The 16,065-nt window shown below is 36.6% G+C and overlaps 2 protein-coding genes across 9 annotated transcripts in view; both read right to left on the minus strand.

Moving 5' to 3' along the window:
• The window catches only part of COX7B2 (cytochrome c oxidase subunit VIIb2), a 139,762-nt gene that overhangs the window by 23,028 nt on the left and 100,669 nt on the right, over positions 1-16,065 (minus strand). The window contains exon 2 of one of the 3 annotated variants that reach the window (XM_038556008.1): positions 11,060-11,108. The exons of the other annotated variants lie outside the window; for them this stretch is intronic. The gene's annotated coding sequence lies outside the window, so the exon portion shown is untranslated. The remainder of the gene's footprint in view (positions 1-11,059; positions 11,109-16,065) is intronic. 3 annotated transcript variants of the gene reach the window in all.
• Positions 1-16,065, minus strand: part of GABRA4 (gamma-aminobutyric acid type A receptor subunit alpha4) — a 218,452-nt gene that overhangs the window by 22,694 nt on the left and 179,693 nt on the right. For 2 of the 6 annotated variants that reach the window (XR_005368997.1, XR_005368999.1), the window contains exon 10: positions 11,060-11,108. The exons of 3 other annotated variants lie outside the window; for them this stretch is intronic. The gene's annotated coding sequence lies outside the window, so the exon portion shown is untranslated. Of the gene's footprint in view, positions 1-3,703; positions 3,784-11,059; positions 11,109-16,065 lie in introns of all 6 variants that reach the window. One more of the 6 variants, XR_005368995.1, reaches the window with a different exon arrangement.

The following is a 16,065-nucleotide window of genomic DNA, read 5'->3' on the forward strand; positions in this document are numbered from 1 at the left end:
AATTGTTTTAGTCAGGACATAGTACCACACAAAAGCTTCTTTTCTTTTTGTTTAAAGGAACAAAATTAAATCACCTGTACCTATATATTTAATAAGCTGCCTTTAGTGGTCACTTAATCACTAGACATTGGAATATACTGCTTTTAAGATAAAGACTAACATTTTTGAAATGACTGCCCAGGTTGTTTGGGCTGCCGTTAAAAAAAAAAAAATGGCATTGACTACATGGTTTAAACAACAGAATTTTATTTTCTCACAGTTCTGAGGCTAAAAAATTCATGATCAAAATCTGGCATGGTTCACATTCTGGTGAGCACTCTCTTCCTGGCTTGGAAATGGCTACCTCTTTGTTGTCTTCACATGTAGGAAAATGACCAAACTCAGAGTCTTCTTTCTGTCCTTATATGGGCACCAGTCCTAATATATGAGATACCCACCCATATGACTGATTTAACCTTCATCATCTCAACTTGACCTATTTTCAAAAACAGTCACAATGGGAACAAGGGCTTCCACATATGAATTTTGGAGATACAGTAACATTTAGTACATAACAAGGCTTTTATTAGAAGGCTATTATTGAGGCACTTGGGTGTCTCAGTGGTTGAGCATCTACCTTCGGCTCAGGGTGTGGATCCCGGGGTCCTGGGATCGAGTGTTGCATTGGGCGCCCTGCATGGAGCCTGCTTCTCCCTCTGCCTACGTCTCTGCCTCCCTCTGTGTATCTCTCATAAATAAATAAATAAAATCTTTACATATATATATATGGCTTTTATGATCCTGTTCACTTAATCAGCAACATTACATTGACAAATCTATTCATGTTCTGCATTCTAGTTACATGTGGTTTTCTACTAGTTTCTGGAAACACTCATTCCTTCTCTTCACTGAGTTTGCTGTTCTTTCTCACAGTAGGAAATTCTAGCTCATTCCTCCATTATCAGCTCAAAGTATTGTTAGATATTTATATTCCCTCATTTATTGTTTCAACTATTTAAAAGCAACAAATTAGGTCTATGACACACATCACTTAGAGTTTTACTGAAGCATACATTTGTTTATTGGTGATAGAATGCATTGCATGCCACTTAATACTTGTGTGTCTATTTTAGAATCCACTTCTTATATCAATATTTTATTCTCTTTTAACTTTCATCAGAAAACACGGAAGTTAGTTATCATCTTCATTTTAAAGCAGACAAAAATGAGAAGATTTTATGTTCTGCTATTATTTGTAAATTTGAGTATTTATTGAAATAGCAGTAAAAAAACATGCATTATTTGCCATTGTGGAGCTTACAAAGCTCAGTGGGGAAGCAAATCATTGAACAATCACAATCTTTTATAATTACACTATGTGATAAATTCTATAAAAATGCTAAGTATTATAAAAATGGGAACAGAAAAGTAATGTTAATATTCTGTAGGCGGGAAAAATTTTTCTGAAGAAAAGACATTTAAGGTAAGACAATACAATGATCAGAAAGAAATATTTCAGTAGAAGAGGGGAAAGGAAATTCTAAGAGATGATGCAACACACATAGAGGCCGCCCTGAGGTAGAAAACTGAAAGAAGCTCAGTGTGTCGGAAGCATTGTAAACCAGAGGGAAGCTAGCGACAGGTAAGTTAGAAAAGGTTGACAGGAGCCAGTAATGCAGAACCTTGCTGGACACAAAGGATTTTGGATTTTATTTGTAAGCACAATACTTCATTGTAATTTCATTATATAACCATTTCTTACAGTACTATTTTTTAGAAACTGAAGCAGTATTTATTCAAAGTTTGGTGAAAATCTCTTTATAGCAATTTAAGATAATCTAGTAGAGATATAATACTGCTTTCCAATGTTCTAAACTGAGAGTCACAAAGCATAGAAAATCTAGACAAGTGAGTGGTTGGCATGGCACTTGTAAAGTCAGTCTCCCTCTGTGTCTCAATTAGACGTTATCTTGGCCATGTGCTGGGCAGGAGTCACAGAATAGTCCGTTCACGTCTCTGCGTACTGTCAAGTGCCTAAACACGCAGACAGTCTGTGTGGGTTTTTTTTAATTGCTGAAAATTTCATATATTTCCAATCTCCAGAAGTTCTGGTAATAAAGCTGAAATCACAGGGTAGAGACGTTCTACCTCAGGGGAAAAAAAGTAAATTAGTAAATTATAAGAATAGTTATGTATGTGTCCAAATCTCCTTCCTAGTATGTTCCTGATTAAGATTTCTCCTTGTAGTAAAGAGGCAGGACATAGAGAAGTATTTATATCCTCAAAGCAAGGTTCAGTGATAGTGGAACCCAGACAAATGCCCAGTTTTAAGCAGCATTTATTCTGAGACCTTTTCCTCAAAGAGCGAATCTGAGCTTCAGTTTTCATGCTTTAATCGTATGCAGAAACTAGTAACCAAGACCCAAACTTGTCTAAGGCAGGAAATCTATCTTCTTTTAAGTAAGATTCCAGGGAGTTATATGTTTAGGGAAAGGGTCGACCAGATATAAACCACTCTGTAGAAAACTGGAAGAAAACTAATTATCTTAAACCTTGAAATTGCCTGGAGAACATTGGTTAAAAATGGTGATTAAGATTTTGGAACCACCAACTGGCCCTCCTGCAGGTTTTATAGCCCAATTTCACACTGTCTTGGTAGTCTGAAAGCCCTCAAGTTGAGAATATAATTTAGAGATCCTAGACTTAGAGAAGTAAATGTAAATCCTCTCCAGAACAACACACTTCTACACCAGATCTCAGAGGATTCCACAGTTAAAAGTCTAAGGAAAATCATCGTTCATAGACAAAGTACCAAATATGCAGGAAACAAGGCACCAAGGGCAAGATCCAGAAGAAATAATAAAACAGACCTACAAGTATTTCGGATAATAGAATTATCAGAGACAGACTCTAAGATAACATATTTATTACCTTACAGAATGTTTAAAGCCTTAAAATATCCTGTGAACAAGAAACTATAAACAATGACTAAGAAGATTCGAAAAGGAATGAAGCAGAATTTCTAAAAATTATAAGTTAAAATCCAATGAATGGGTTTAAAGGCAGTCATGGCTGAAGAGAGAATTACTGAACAAGAAAGTAAATCTGAGGAAATTACTGAAAAGTCAACTGAGAGAAACAAAGAAAAAAATATATGAGAAAAGGTTTTTGAAGTGTCCAGATGCCTAGAAGAGAACTCAGAATCACACTGGTGAGTATATGCAGAAGCAAATTACAGTAAAATCTACCTTCCAGCTGGGCTGGGGAACTCCTCCTCCTTTTGGCCCTTAAAACAACTCTGACCCTTAATTTCTCAGTCACTTAAGCTGCCTGCAAATCAAACCACAAGAAAACTTCTTGGAAGGCAGGTGGGTTACATATCAAGCTAAGTGTTCTCTTAGCAGGGCCTCAGCTCTTTCTTAATCACATCCTTTTTAAGTGAGTAGAAAAGGCTTTAAAAAACGATGCTATGCCAGCAGAAGCCAGAGCTCCCTGAAAAATAGCCCTTACTCCTATGTGTACTTGTCAGCAGAGCCAGTAGCAGGGGGCCACCTAAATGGTAGCAACTGGAGTGCAATATAGTTTCCTGCTGTTTTCATGCAGCCAAGGTATCCATTAAAGAGCTGGCACAGCTTCCAGAGGCACATTAGAAATGGCCTTTACTAAATACACAGTCTCCTCTTCCCTCCACATATAGATTGTATCGCTTTAATTGGTCACTCACCCCTCCTCTGTTCTCCTGGTCCCAGGACAGAGGAGATTGCTGAACTGCTCCTGTATGTGTTACGGTAACACTGTTTCTTGCTGAGGAAGTAAGAACAGAATTAAGGCAGAGAATATATTTTCAGGAGCTATTAGGTCCTTTTTAGTTTTATGTCTGAATCTGAATGTTTGGACTTGATATCCCAAGCTGTTTGAAACTCAAAGGTTCATTGCTTTGCCCCAGGGAAATATGGATCTCTGCTGGCCAACATGATGAATTGCTTTTTGTTATGCCCTTCTCAGACCTTTGGAAATATTAAGGATTAAAAATCAAGAGAGCCCAGGAGAAATTAGAGATTCTAACTATAGGTCAAAGTTGTTGAGAAGAGTGAATTACAAGAGGCCTAAAAATCCCATCATCCATTAAAGCACCTTACTGATCTCTTTAATCATGACTGTCATCTATCTGCTATTGTCTACATTTTTTAAAAGCATATTGGTGAGACTGCAAATAACTCTATGAACAGTATGATCCTGGATGCAAGATCCAGGAGATTCTAGTCTCAGCTCTGCAACTTGATTAACTATGTGACCTTAGCCAGGCACAAACTTTCCACGCTTCATTCTCCTCATATGTAAATAACGATGATAATAATCATTGTGGTCTAATGAGAAATGACTTATACGTTGTTTAATGAGAGGAGAAATAAAGTGACAATGGAATATGGTGCCCAGCAGAAAACAAAAGGGTTCTTAGCTCCATTAATTGTAAACTTATTAAGAATAGAACTCTTTTATTCATATTTTAATTCCTAGCTCCTATGGAGTATCTTACATATAAAAGTCCTTCAGTAAACATTTGCTCAATGAATGAATCCTAATAGAGCTAAGTCAAGATAGGAATCCAGACATAGGGCCATAATGGAGAAGATAAGGAAATCAGGAAGTAAGAAGAGTGTTATACATCACAGTTTGTGTATGTCTTTCCAATTAAATAAAAAAAATACATATATGTATACATACATACATGATAGCTATATATACACATATAATAGCTACACACACACACACACACACAGTTTCGATTTTCCCTTTTTAAAAGGGTGTAACTTCATGAACTTAGACATTCTCCATTTGCTTATTTGTGTGTGTTTGGGGGGGGGGGGCAGTGTGCATGTGTGTCCTTTATGTTAGATGGTTTTACAGCAGACCCAAGGATAGAATCCTATTCCTACCAATAGTGACCCAAGTAGTCCAGTTGGTCCTAAAATTTTCTCTGATGTATTTTCCAGAGGACTCTAACATTTAAACCTTCATGTACAAAAGGTCTCTTATCCTACTCCTGACCATTTCTATCAGTTCACGAACGTGCTTGTAATTCAATAAAATTTAGTCCTTAGACTTTATGTACTTACATAATTATCTCCCCACTCCTGCCAAATCATAATTTATGAACTTAAGAGGCAAGAGATTGGGACGCCTGGTGGCTCAGTGGTTGAGCATCTGCCTACGGCTCAGGGCGTGGTCCCAGAGTTCCCTGGAGGAGCCTGCTTCTCCCTCTGCCTATGTCTCTATGCCTCTCTCTGTGTGTCTCTCATTAATGATTAAATGAAATCTTAAAAAAAAAAAGGCAAGAGAGCTAGCACAAGGTAGGTACAAAGTCTGTATTCTACATGATTTCTTAAAAAAACAGTTTCAATTATATGGACTATGGATGAAACCACCAGAGAATTCAAATATCATTTGTATTTGAAGTTATACTCATGTATGTATATATACAAACATATATGAATTTACACATAAACACAAAACAAATAAATGGCTAATGATTTCAGCAACAAACTGATTCTCTACCTAGGTTTTACTTAAGCATATTTGAATCTCTTCACTTACCCTGAAGAGAATACAAGGGAGGCAGGCAATACAAATTCTTGTAGCATTAAGACAGAAAACAGGTTAGAGCTAATATATCCAATGACAACACGCTCAGGGTCAGCTTCCCTCGGGGAGGAGGCCACCACCTACATGAGTCAGCTGATGTGACCTGAAAGATTACCTTTCCAAACTGTCTTCTTTTTCAAACTGCTACTATGCCAGAATTCTTTAGTATTTTTTTGTTTACTATTTAGGATCCTTAAGCGTATATATTAAGAAATGCTGACATGGAAAAAATTCAAAACAATAAAATACATTTTTCACTTAAAAGAAAACAGAACAGTCAGCTACTTTAGGTGTTTAAGCAGAGTGATCACAATCCAGTACCTGATTTTCATCCTAATAAAAATTCCTTTTATTATCCAGCAACTTATGTGGACTGCTTAGGTTTCAGATGCTCAAGTCATACTGTCCATTCTCACAGTCTTAAGACATCAGGATGATGTACTGCTATTGCCTGCTTGGTACAGTATTCAGGGTACCTACCTCCTATAAGCAGAGACTCTAGGCAACCAAACTACCTAAGGAGTTTGTGTGGTGAGCTTTAAATAAGATTTTTTTAAAAAAAATTTAAAAAAAAAACTTATTTTTTAAATTGTTGGATGTAAAGCACAAGGCATAACTTAAATGTCCACAGAAGCTAGAAAAATAATGGAAAATTGGCAAATGGGCTGAAGGTTTCTTAAGAATGAAGGAGATGGGCAGCCCGGGTGGCTCAGCGGTTTAGCGCCACCTTCAGCCCAGGGTGTGATCCTGGAGACCCAGGACTGAGTTCCACGTCGGGCTCCCTGCATGGAGCCTGCTTCTCCCTCTGCCTGTGTCTCTGTCTCTCTCTCTCTCTGTGTGTCTCTCTCTCTGAATAAATAAATAAAATTTAAAAAAAAAAGAATCAGGGAGACATTTTTTAGACTTCAACAAAAATATATGTATTTGTTGTTTTCTTAAAACACAGGAAATACAATATCCATTTGTAAACTGATTTGATTTTCCATTTGAGTCAGGAACACAGAGAAATATTCCTCCTACTACTACAAAGAAAAGCCATGGTGTAAGCATGATAAAAAAAAAAAAGAGAGAGAGAGAGAACAAACATGTGAACACGAAGCTTTAGTACTGGGAGAAATAGGCTATGTTGGAAACCATGGTGAACTAATGAAATAATGTTCTCTAACTGTACTTGATTTTTGTGCCCTGCTGGAACTTGCGTTATATTTCCAGATCTCATTTTTAAAGAGGAGCTGAATACTAAGTTATGAATGTGAAATATCCTGATTTTTAAGAGAAGATTTAATTTCTATGTAAGGTGCAGAGCAAACAAAACATCTGGAGACCATATTCAATCTATGACCTACTTCTTTAGGACTTTTATCTAGAGGAATGCTACTATGCTCTGAATATTTGTGCTCCCCCTTCCCCCCTATTTTGAAATCCTAACCCCCAAGGGTAATGGTATTTGGAGGTATTGGAGCCTTTGGGTGGTACTTAAATCTTGAAGGTGGAGCCATCATGAATGAGATTAGTGCCTTACAAAAGAGGCTCCAAAGAGACCTCTAGCCCTGTTGTTCACTATGTGAGGACACAATAAGACACAGTGAAAAGTCAGTCTGCAAGCCAGGAGAGGGCCTGCACCTGACCATGCCAGCATTCTGATCTGAGACTTGCAGCCTCCAGACTGTTGTTTATAAGCTATTCAGTGCATGCTATTTATTTTGATAGTCTGAACTAAGAGATATTTCAGTTAGACAATAACTAAATTTAATTTTACTATCCAGAGAAGGCTACAGTAATGGGAAACATGTGCTCTCATAATTCCCTCATTCTGTTGTTCTCTTTGGACTGACATGGAGTTTTGCTCCCATGCTCTGGGTTTTTGTTTGTTTTTATTTTTTCTTAAAGATTTTATTTATTTATTCACGAGAGACACACATACAAAGAGAGAGAGAAAGAGAGAGGTAGAGACACAGGCAGAGGGAGAAGCATGCTCCATGCAGGGAGCCCAACGTGGGACTCGATCCCAGGTCCCCAGGATCAGGCCCCGGGCTGAAGGCAGTGCTAAACCGCTAAGCCACCTGGGCTGCCCAAAGATTTTATTTATTTATTCACGAGAGACATACACACAGAGAGAGAGGCAGACACACAGGCAGAGGGAGAAGCGGGCTCCACGCACGGACCCTGACATGGGACTCAATCACGGGACTCCAGGATCACGCCCTGGGCCGAAGGCAGATGCACAACCACTGAGCCACCAAGGAGTCCCTCATACTCTGGTTTTTAAGGAATCTATGGATGACTCATTAACAGTTTCTTTCTAGAAAGTCAGATAAAGAATTGGTTGAGTTATACTTTCCACGGTTACTTTTCAGTCAATAGGTTCACCCTTTTAATATTTTCAAATAGCTGTTATTCCCCTCTTGGAAGGTGCTTGCAATTTTTCCAAGTCGTTCTCTTTGAAAAAACCACCTTCCTTACTTGCCTTGGTGAACACCATATTTATAACTCATTATCTTAGGACTTAATTCTTCTATTCATGGCTACTTTAAATGATTCTGTGTTGGATTTTAAATTTGCCTAACCTAGTCCTCAAATTCAGAGAAATTGCACTAACTCCCTGTCTAATTACACTCAGTAGTGCTTTGATGCTCTCGTTTTATTAAATTTTCATACATCACCGCCTCTCCACTCTACATCTTTTGTAGACAGTCTTACTATGGTACAAAGTGAAGTGCTTAATGAAAGGGAAGGTGATGTCTGTCTTACCCTGTTTCCATTGGTAGTCTTGTCTGTTTCCCATAATCCCTTGTGTAAAGTATCGTTTGTTGGTATTGATGGCTTCATACACAGTTTATTCTTTTTTTTCCCTTCTGTGCTATACGCTCTGCTATTCTCTTTTGTATCTCTATCTATTTTGAAAGCTCAAAATTTTTTACCTGTACCTCTCTTCCCCCAAAATTTTATTGTTGGTGGGTAAAGATGGTAGCTGATAATAAGCCCTCTTAGGGGTCGGTAAAGGGACATTTTTCCAAAGGCTAATTCTGCTTCTCCTAAAGAGAAGCAAGTTAAATGTATCAGATATTTGATGAAATGTAAAATTTACATTTTCACTATTCAATTCACACAGCAAGTCATTCATTCAGAAACATAAGGCACCATATAAGAAGACAGCTTATGTTTTCTTTAAATATAAAGATGCAACATTTATTTAATTTACAAATAGATAATGGTTGTTCCCATATTGCTGAAATAAAATTAGGCTTCTGTAAGTTTTAGTATTCTGATTTGTTACTTCAACTACAGCATTACCTCAAGTGTAGACATCATATGTGATACTGCTTGATACTTAATAATAAACTGCAAGTATATCAAGTTTGCTTAGTTAAGATAATGACTAACAAAAGACAGGTTATATTCTTTATAGGAAAGTATAAATATGACTTCCAGTATGTTATGAAAATAATTTCTTATAAGACTCTATTTTGCAAATCAGAGCATCAAACTTTCTGAAGCCAAATTTTAGCATTATAGTCATATACTGTTGACACAATCATCTCTATTCAGTTTGGTGCTCTAATGCAATTGCAAAAAGTCATTGTACTTTAGGAAGACTAAAATCTTTCATCATGGAAAATATAACACCTAGTTTTTAGAATGCCACATTTCCCTGAAATATATTGCACATTTCTGTGCACTACTTTTACTGCCATTATCTTTTACTATTCAATGATAAATATATTGTTTAAATGCTTTTGTCTAATTGGGTCATGTTGCAATGAACAACTGCCTCCATTATGTATAAATGTACAATAGGAAGCTCCTGAATAATGTCTTTTTTCTCCACATGCAAAGTAAAATACGTTACAGCAGCAAGATACATAGAGAGCCAAAACCTTCCATTATTTATGGTATCTTCAAGAATAGTGATTGGAGTTCAATGGGGCAAAAGTAAGACAAACTAGAAAAGAACTTTAGAGGTAGATTTTGGTTCAACACGAAGAAGAGGATTATAAATATTAAAGCTATTTTAAAAGGAAACAGACTTTCTTGAGAGGTACTGAGATCCCTGTTATCTGAGGTGTTCAAAGAGGCCTCATGGTGCTGGAAAATACAAACACAAGGCAGACTAATGGCCAACGTTATTTTCGAGTCCCTGTCAAAACATGGGGATGCCAATAATTGGCAATTTTAGAAAAGACAGAGTATTTACTTAAATGAAAGAATATGGGGATCCCTGGGTGGCTCAGTGATGAGCTCCTGCCTTCGGCCCAGGGCATGATCCTGGAGTCCCGGGATTGAGTCCCACATCAGGCTCCCTGCATGGAGCCTGCTTCTCCCTTGCCTGTGTCTCTGCTTCTCTCTCTCTCTCTCTCTCTCTCTGTGTGTGTGTGTGTCTCTTGTGAATAAATAAAATCCTTAAATAAAAATGAATGAATGAATAAATAAATAAATAAATAAATAAATAAATAAATAAATAAATAAATATTTTATCTAAACATGTATGTGTTATATTAGAAATTTTCCTATGCCCTGGAGATAAAACAGTGAATAAGACATATGTCTAAAAAAATAAAAAAAGACATATGTCTGACTTCATGAAATACAGCCTATTAGAGAAAACTGACAACAGACAACTGTGGACAGACTGAAAAGCCTACGCCTTTGGTTCTTTAAGAGTATGGGACAGGGAAAGACTACCTTCCATAGACAGAGCCCATGCTTGCAGCCGCAGAAAACCAGGAGATCAAAACAAAACAAAAGGGGGGGGGAGGAGAAAGAGTTTTAAAGGAATTTTATGTGATATAAAAGAGCAAAGTAATGATGACATGATGGCAAAAAACACAACTTTTTGGGGATTTATTTTACCATTTCCTGCAAAGTGTTTGAACTAGATCCTGGTGGCCACGAGGGGCCACTAAAGAATTTTAAACTGGAGAGTAGTCCGATGATACACAAGACTACAGAGAAATAACTTTATGCATAATGTGAAAAGGGGTGAACCTGGCAGCGGATGCTCACTGTTGAAATAAACTCAGTGGGAAATGATTAAAAATTTAAGGTAGTGGCAATGGGAATGCAGAGAAGGGAAGATCAAGAAAAAACAGCCTCTCCTAAATCTGGTAACTGATTAGTTATAGAGAAGAAAGGAGGAATAAGGTCTCTTGGATTTCTGCCTCCTTTCTTCATCCATTTTATTTCAGCAGCTGGAGATTGAATAATAAATAATAAGATAAGCCCCTGGACTTCTCCATGCACCCAGGAGGAGCTTGGGAAACATATGAGCCACACCTCTCACCTAGATCTTAAAAAAGCAGAATTGGGATTTCCAAGAATTCTGACAAATCCAGGGTTTCTCTTGATCACTAATAACTAATTTAAATTTAAGTGCTATACACAGTTTGCCTCCTTTTTAATTTACGTGTTAAAAAGCAAATGAATCTAATACAATTACCCTGTTAGGAGGCCTCTGTTCCTGTGCACAAGGAAATCCATCTGCCGGGCTGAAAGACAAGATCATGTAATAGCTCACTTCATGTTACATGACTGAAAATCAAGAGTTTTCAAGGGATCTTCTGTTTGATGTTTCACATTTGTTTCACACTGATGTGAAAGTGATCTTTTCCTGAAATTCAAACATTCTGGTAACCTAGAAGACAGCAGTTTCTTTAGAATTTAAGAAGTTATTATGTCTTAGTTGGCTTAAGCTGCTCTAATACCATAAACTAGGTAGCTTAAACAACAGACATTTATTTCTCACAGTTCTGGAGGCTGGGAAACCTAAGATCAAGGCGCCGGCCAATTTGTTCCTGGTGAGAGCCTTCTTCCTGGCTTTCAAACTGCTACTTTTCACTATGCCCTCACACGTTGAGAGGGAGAGAGAGCAAGATCTGGTCTCTTTTTCTTGTAAAGACACACTCATCCTTCATGGGGGTCCCACCCTCATAATCTCATGTAAATGTAATTACCTTCCAAAGGTTCCACCTCCAAATATCATCTTATTAGGGGTTAAGGCTTCAACATAGGAGTTTTGGGGAAACACAAACATTTAGTTCATAATAACATATTTGGGAGTAAAAAAAAAAAAAAAACCTCAACATATTCACATAACAGGTATTTCTTGAACTTACTGTATGCTAAGAGCTGTGGATACAGAAAAGACCAAAACACAGAATTCTGTAGTCTTATAACATACATTATAATGGGAGAGGAGGAAACAACCAAGAAAGTAGTAAGTCCTATAATGTAACAAATAATAAATGCTAAGGAGAAAAACAAAGGAGATGGGCATAGGGATGACAATGAGTATATGTAATTTAGAACTGGTTATTGAAAAAAAGGCCTCACTAAGTTAGTATTTGGGCAGAGAGTTTAAGGAAGTGAGACAGTAAACCACGGAGCTAACTGAAAGAAAAGACAGAGGCAAAGGCAAGCAAAAAAAATCCTCAGAGCACAGTGATCTGCATGTATTCCATAAACAATAAAGTGGTCAGTAGGGTTGGATGAAGTAAACAAAAGGGAAAGTAGGCTGGAATTAAGAAATAAGAGACAAGATCAGGTAGGTATTTATAAGCCATTTTACAGATTTTTGCATACTTCTGAATGAGACAGGCAGCTAATAAAGAGTTAGGAGCAAAAAAAAAAAAGATTTGGTTTTGGGTATGTCAGGTTTCAGAAGTCTACTAGTCATCTAATAGAACTGCTGAGTAAACATTTAGGAGTACAAAAAAGGTGAGGCTAGAGGTAGAAATCAGGGAGCCATTAGCACATCAATAGTATTCTGGTTAGCTCTGCAGCAGTGACAACTCCATTCCCCAAACCTTGCTGGTTTGCAACAACAAATATTTCTCACTCACCTTACTTCTTGGTTGCTATATGGGCTAAATACTGCACTTTTGTTTCTGTTTCCTTATTCGAGCATACTTCCTGAAGAAAGAATCTTTCTGGGATATACCAGTCGCATTTTATATGACAAAATGAGAGCAAGAGTATGAACAGATGAAGCTTCTGCTTAGGACCTGGCATACTGTCACTTCTGCTCACATTTCATTGGCCTAACCCAGTCAATCATATGATCAAGCCAAAGGAGTAGTGACTTCTACTCCACCTACAAGGAGGCACTGATCAATGTTAGTCATGCTGCAAGAGCAAAAACATGATATCTTGTTACAGAGACACAGAGAATAAATGAGTGCTATGCTATAATCTATTACAGACACATAATTATATTTAAAACCCTAAGACTAAATGAGATCATCAAATAAGTGAGTGTAGAAATAGAAATTATCCAGGTCTGAGCCCTGGATCATTCTGTCATTAGAAGGTTGACCACATGAGGAAAAACTGGTAAAGGAGACCAAGAAAAAGCTACAGTGAAATAGAAAAGCAGAAGAGAATGGTCAACTGGAAGCCAACTACAGAAAGAATTTCAAGGAAAAGATAGCTATGATTTGTGTCAAATATCACTGATAAGTTCACGTGAACTGACAAATGACCACCAAATTTGGCAATGGGGAAGCCTTTGGACTTACATGAGGAAATTTCACTGGAGTAAAAGAGCGATAGTCTGAATTCAATGGTTTTAAGGAAAATGGAAGAAGTACAACTGGATGGAGTCAGTATAGATAACTCATAAGGAATTGTGTTTTTAACAAAGAGCAGGTAAATGAATCAAAGGAAAGTGAGGTAAAGAAGTGTGTGTCTGTGTGTCTGTGTCTGTGTGTCTGTGTTAAATAATGGGGAATAATACCACTTATGTCCTCTGACTGAAAATGATCCCACAGAGAGAGGAAAAATAGAAGAAAAAGGTGACAATTGTTAAAACAAGGTTGTTAACTGGCCAAGAAGGAAGGGATCCTCTGTGTAAGTGGAGGGGCTGGCCTCAGAGTGGTACTTGTAGAATTCATTTGTATTAAAAGAATGAAGGCAGAATATGTGGGTACAGAGGCTGGCAGGTAGATCAGCTCCACTTTTCTCAAGAAATGCATAGGCTGTAAATTAAGAAGCAGCAGACTAAGAAAAGCAGACTATCATAGTGGAGAGAGGCACTGCAGGGTTTTAGTTCCTGATTTAGTCCTTACTAGCCATATGACCTAAGGCAAATCCTAAACTTCTCCTTCCTCAATTTCTTAAGTGGAAGATGGAGATACTGGTGTCAAGGTAATAAAGTTGAGAAGGATTAAATGACATAATGTATCTATCTTTCCACCTTTTTTTTTTCTTTATGTTATATCCCTACTGCTTAAGTGTCTGAGACTTAGGAGGCACACAACTATAATGAATAAAAACATCTAAAAAGTATTTACATGGTACTTGGCATATAGTAAATGTTCAATAAATGTGACCTGTTATTATACCAACAGTTAACAATTGCAATACCTTCAATGATTGATTCATAGTGAAATGAACCCTTTCTTAATAAAGACAAGGGTCATTTATCAGGGGAGCATATAAGGTATGAACTGAAAATCAAATTTTATTTGATTCTTATTTCAAAGTAACAGTTATTTTGAAAATGTCTAGATTCTTTCTCAGAAGTATCCATGAATAAGGCTAAAACCTTTCTTATCACTATCATTACTGTTTATATTTTTCCTAAAAGGATTTATAGGATCTCCTATTATCATTAACTTTCCTTTATCAATACTGGGGCGCCTGGGTAGCTCAGCTGGTTAGGTATACAACTCTTGATTTTGGCTCAGGTCAGGATCTCAGGGTCGTGAGATGGAGCCCCAGGTCAGGCTGCAAACTCAATGCTGCATCTAATTGTCCCTCTCCTTCTTATTCTCCCTTCCCCCCCACCTTTCAAATAAATAAATAAAATCTTCAATGCGCAATAGCCATGCATTCAGCAAACCAGGTTATGCTCTGAAATCTCTAAGTGATCAGTATTTTCTCTTAGTAGTAGTGTAGATAATAAATAAACACATGCAGATTTTTAGTTTCATTTTTTATGACTACGCAACCAAAATATTCATTAACTAGTAGAACAGTCAGTATTGTTAAAACTAAACACCATTTATCAAATTCAATTATGAGTGACCTACTTATAGTTTCTTACTATTACACTCAAATTTTAAAAAGTACATTTGATGCTAATGCATGAGATGAAGCATATAGAATCAGCAGACATTTGAAAATATAGCTTATATCTTACACACTTAATCACATCAACTGATGATCCATTGAATAATTTGATGGATCAATTAGTTCCATCAGCATTAAAATTTGTCAGTATTTTTAGCATCTGTTAATTCAGCTAAAAGAATAATCAATGAAACTACATTTTCACTGTAGTAATTCAATAGTTCCTTCCACCTAGTTTACTCAATTGTGAGGCTCTCATCCATTCTTTTCAAGTAATATTTTATGTACTATGCATGTGTTTTCATTCAATAAAACACAGAGTTTTCATAATTGTATACATTCAAAAAATAAAATATCAAACATATTAGATGTTGCTCTTGCATTGTAGATACTGGAAATGTTTACATTCATGTATATAATTCTTTTGACAAAGAATGGGAATTAAGAAGAAGAGCTTAGAAGACATTCACCTAAGCATCCTCAAATATTGGCTAAATAACCAAAGCTATTGGCTATATAAATTTTATTTAAGATTTGTATGCCAGAGAATGTAATTAAAAATGTACTTAAGTTGTCATATCTAATTCCTATACTCCCTAAAGAGGCAATATTAGTCCCAAAACACAAATAAGAATTTACTAAGCTTGATTAGATTCAATGACTTATCCATGGTTACAGGGCCAGAACATGGTAAATCAAGTACTCCAACTAGATGCACAGAAGCCAGAGCACTTGCTGTAAGTCTGTGATTATAGTGTCCTATGCCATCCCCAGGTTATAAGACACAGAAATGAATGACACAGTTCCTTTCTCACAGTCTGGTTGGGGGATGTAGAGAACTAATATAATAGTTTAAGAAAAATGTACAGAATGATGCAGGAATAAGATTGCTGTCCAGCAGAATTTTGTTCCCTAAGAACTTAAAACATCAGATTTCTGATTACATATACTTGACACATAAATACGACCTTAACTGCTGTGGCTTTTTTCATCTTCAGGTTGGCATGTCTATGTATGTGTCATACAAACAGCCACTTTTGCTCTCATCTTTAATACATTTCAACAATTACAAAATCATTGTTTATGCTTGATACCAAAAGTAACACTTAGCCTTTGTCAATACTCAGCATCTCCATAAAATTAATTAATCAAAACAGTGCATTACAATTCTGTCATTTTCATGATGTGAAGTCGATGTCTTAGATTTTTCACTATAATTATCCCTGAAGAAAAGATTTTATACCTAGTGATGGATTTCAATATGACAGATACAAGATAACTGTTATCATTTAGAAAAAAAATAGGGGTCAGATATGTTTGTCAACAGCTTGGATCATATAGTCAACCACATAGCTAAGAGAATAGATTTACTTA

The sequence above is a fragment of the Canis lupus genome, chromosome 13 (assembly GCF_011100685.1).
Source record: "Canis lupus familiaris isolate Mischka breed German Shepherd chromosome 13, alternate assembly UU_Cfam_GSD_1.0, whole genome shotgun sequence".
In the NCBI taxonomy this organism is placed as follows: Eukaryota; Metazoa; Chordata; class Mammalia; order Carnivora; family Canidae; genus Canis; species Canis lupus.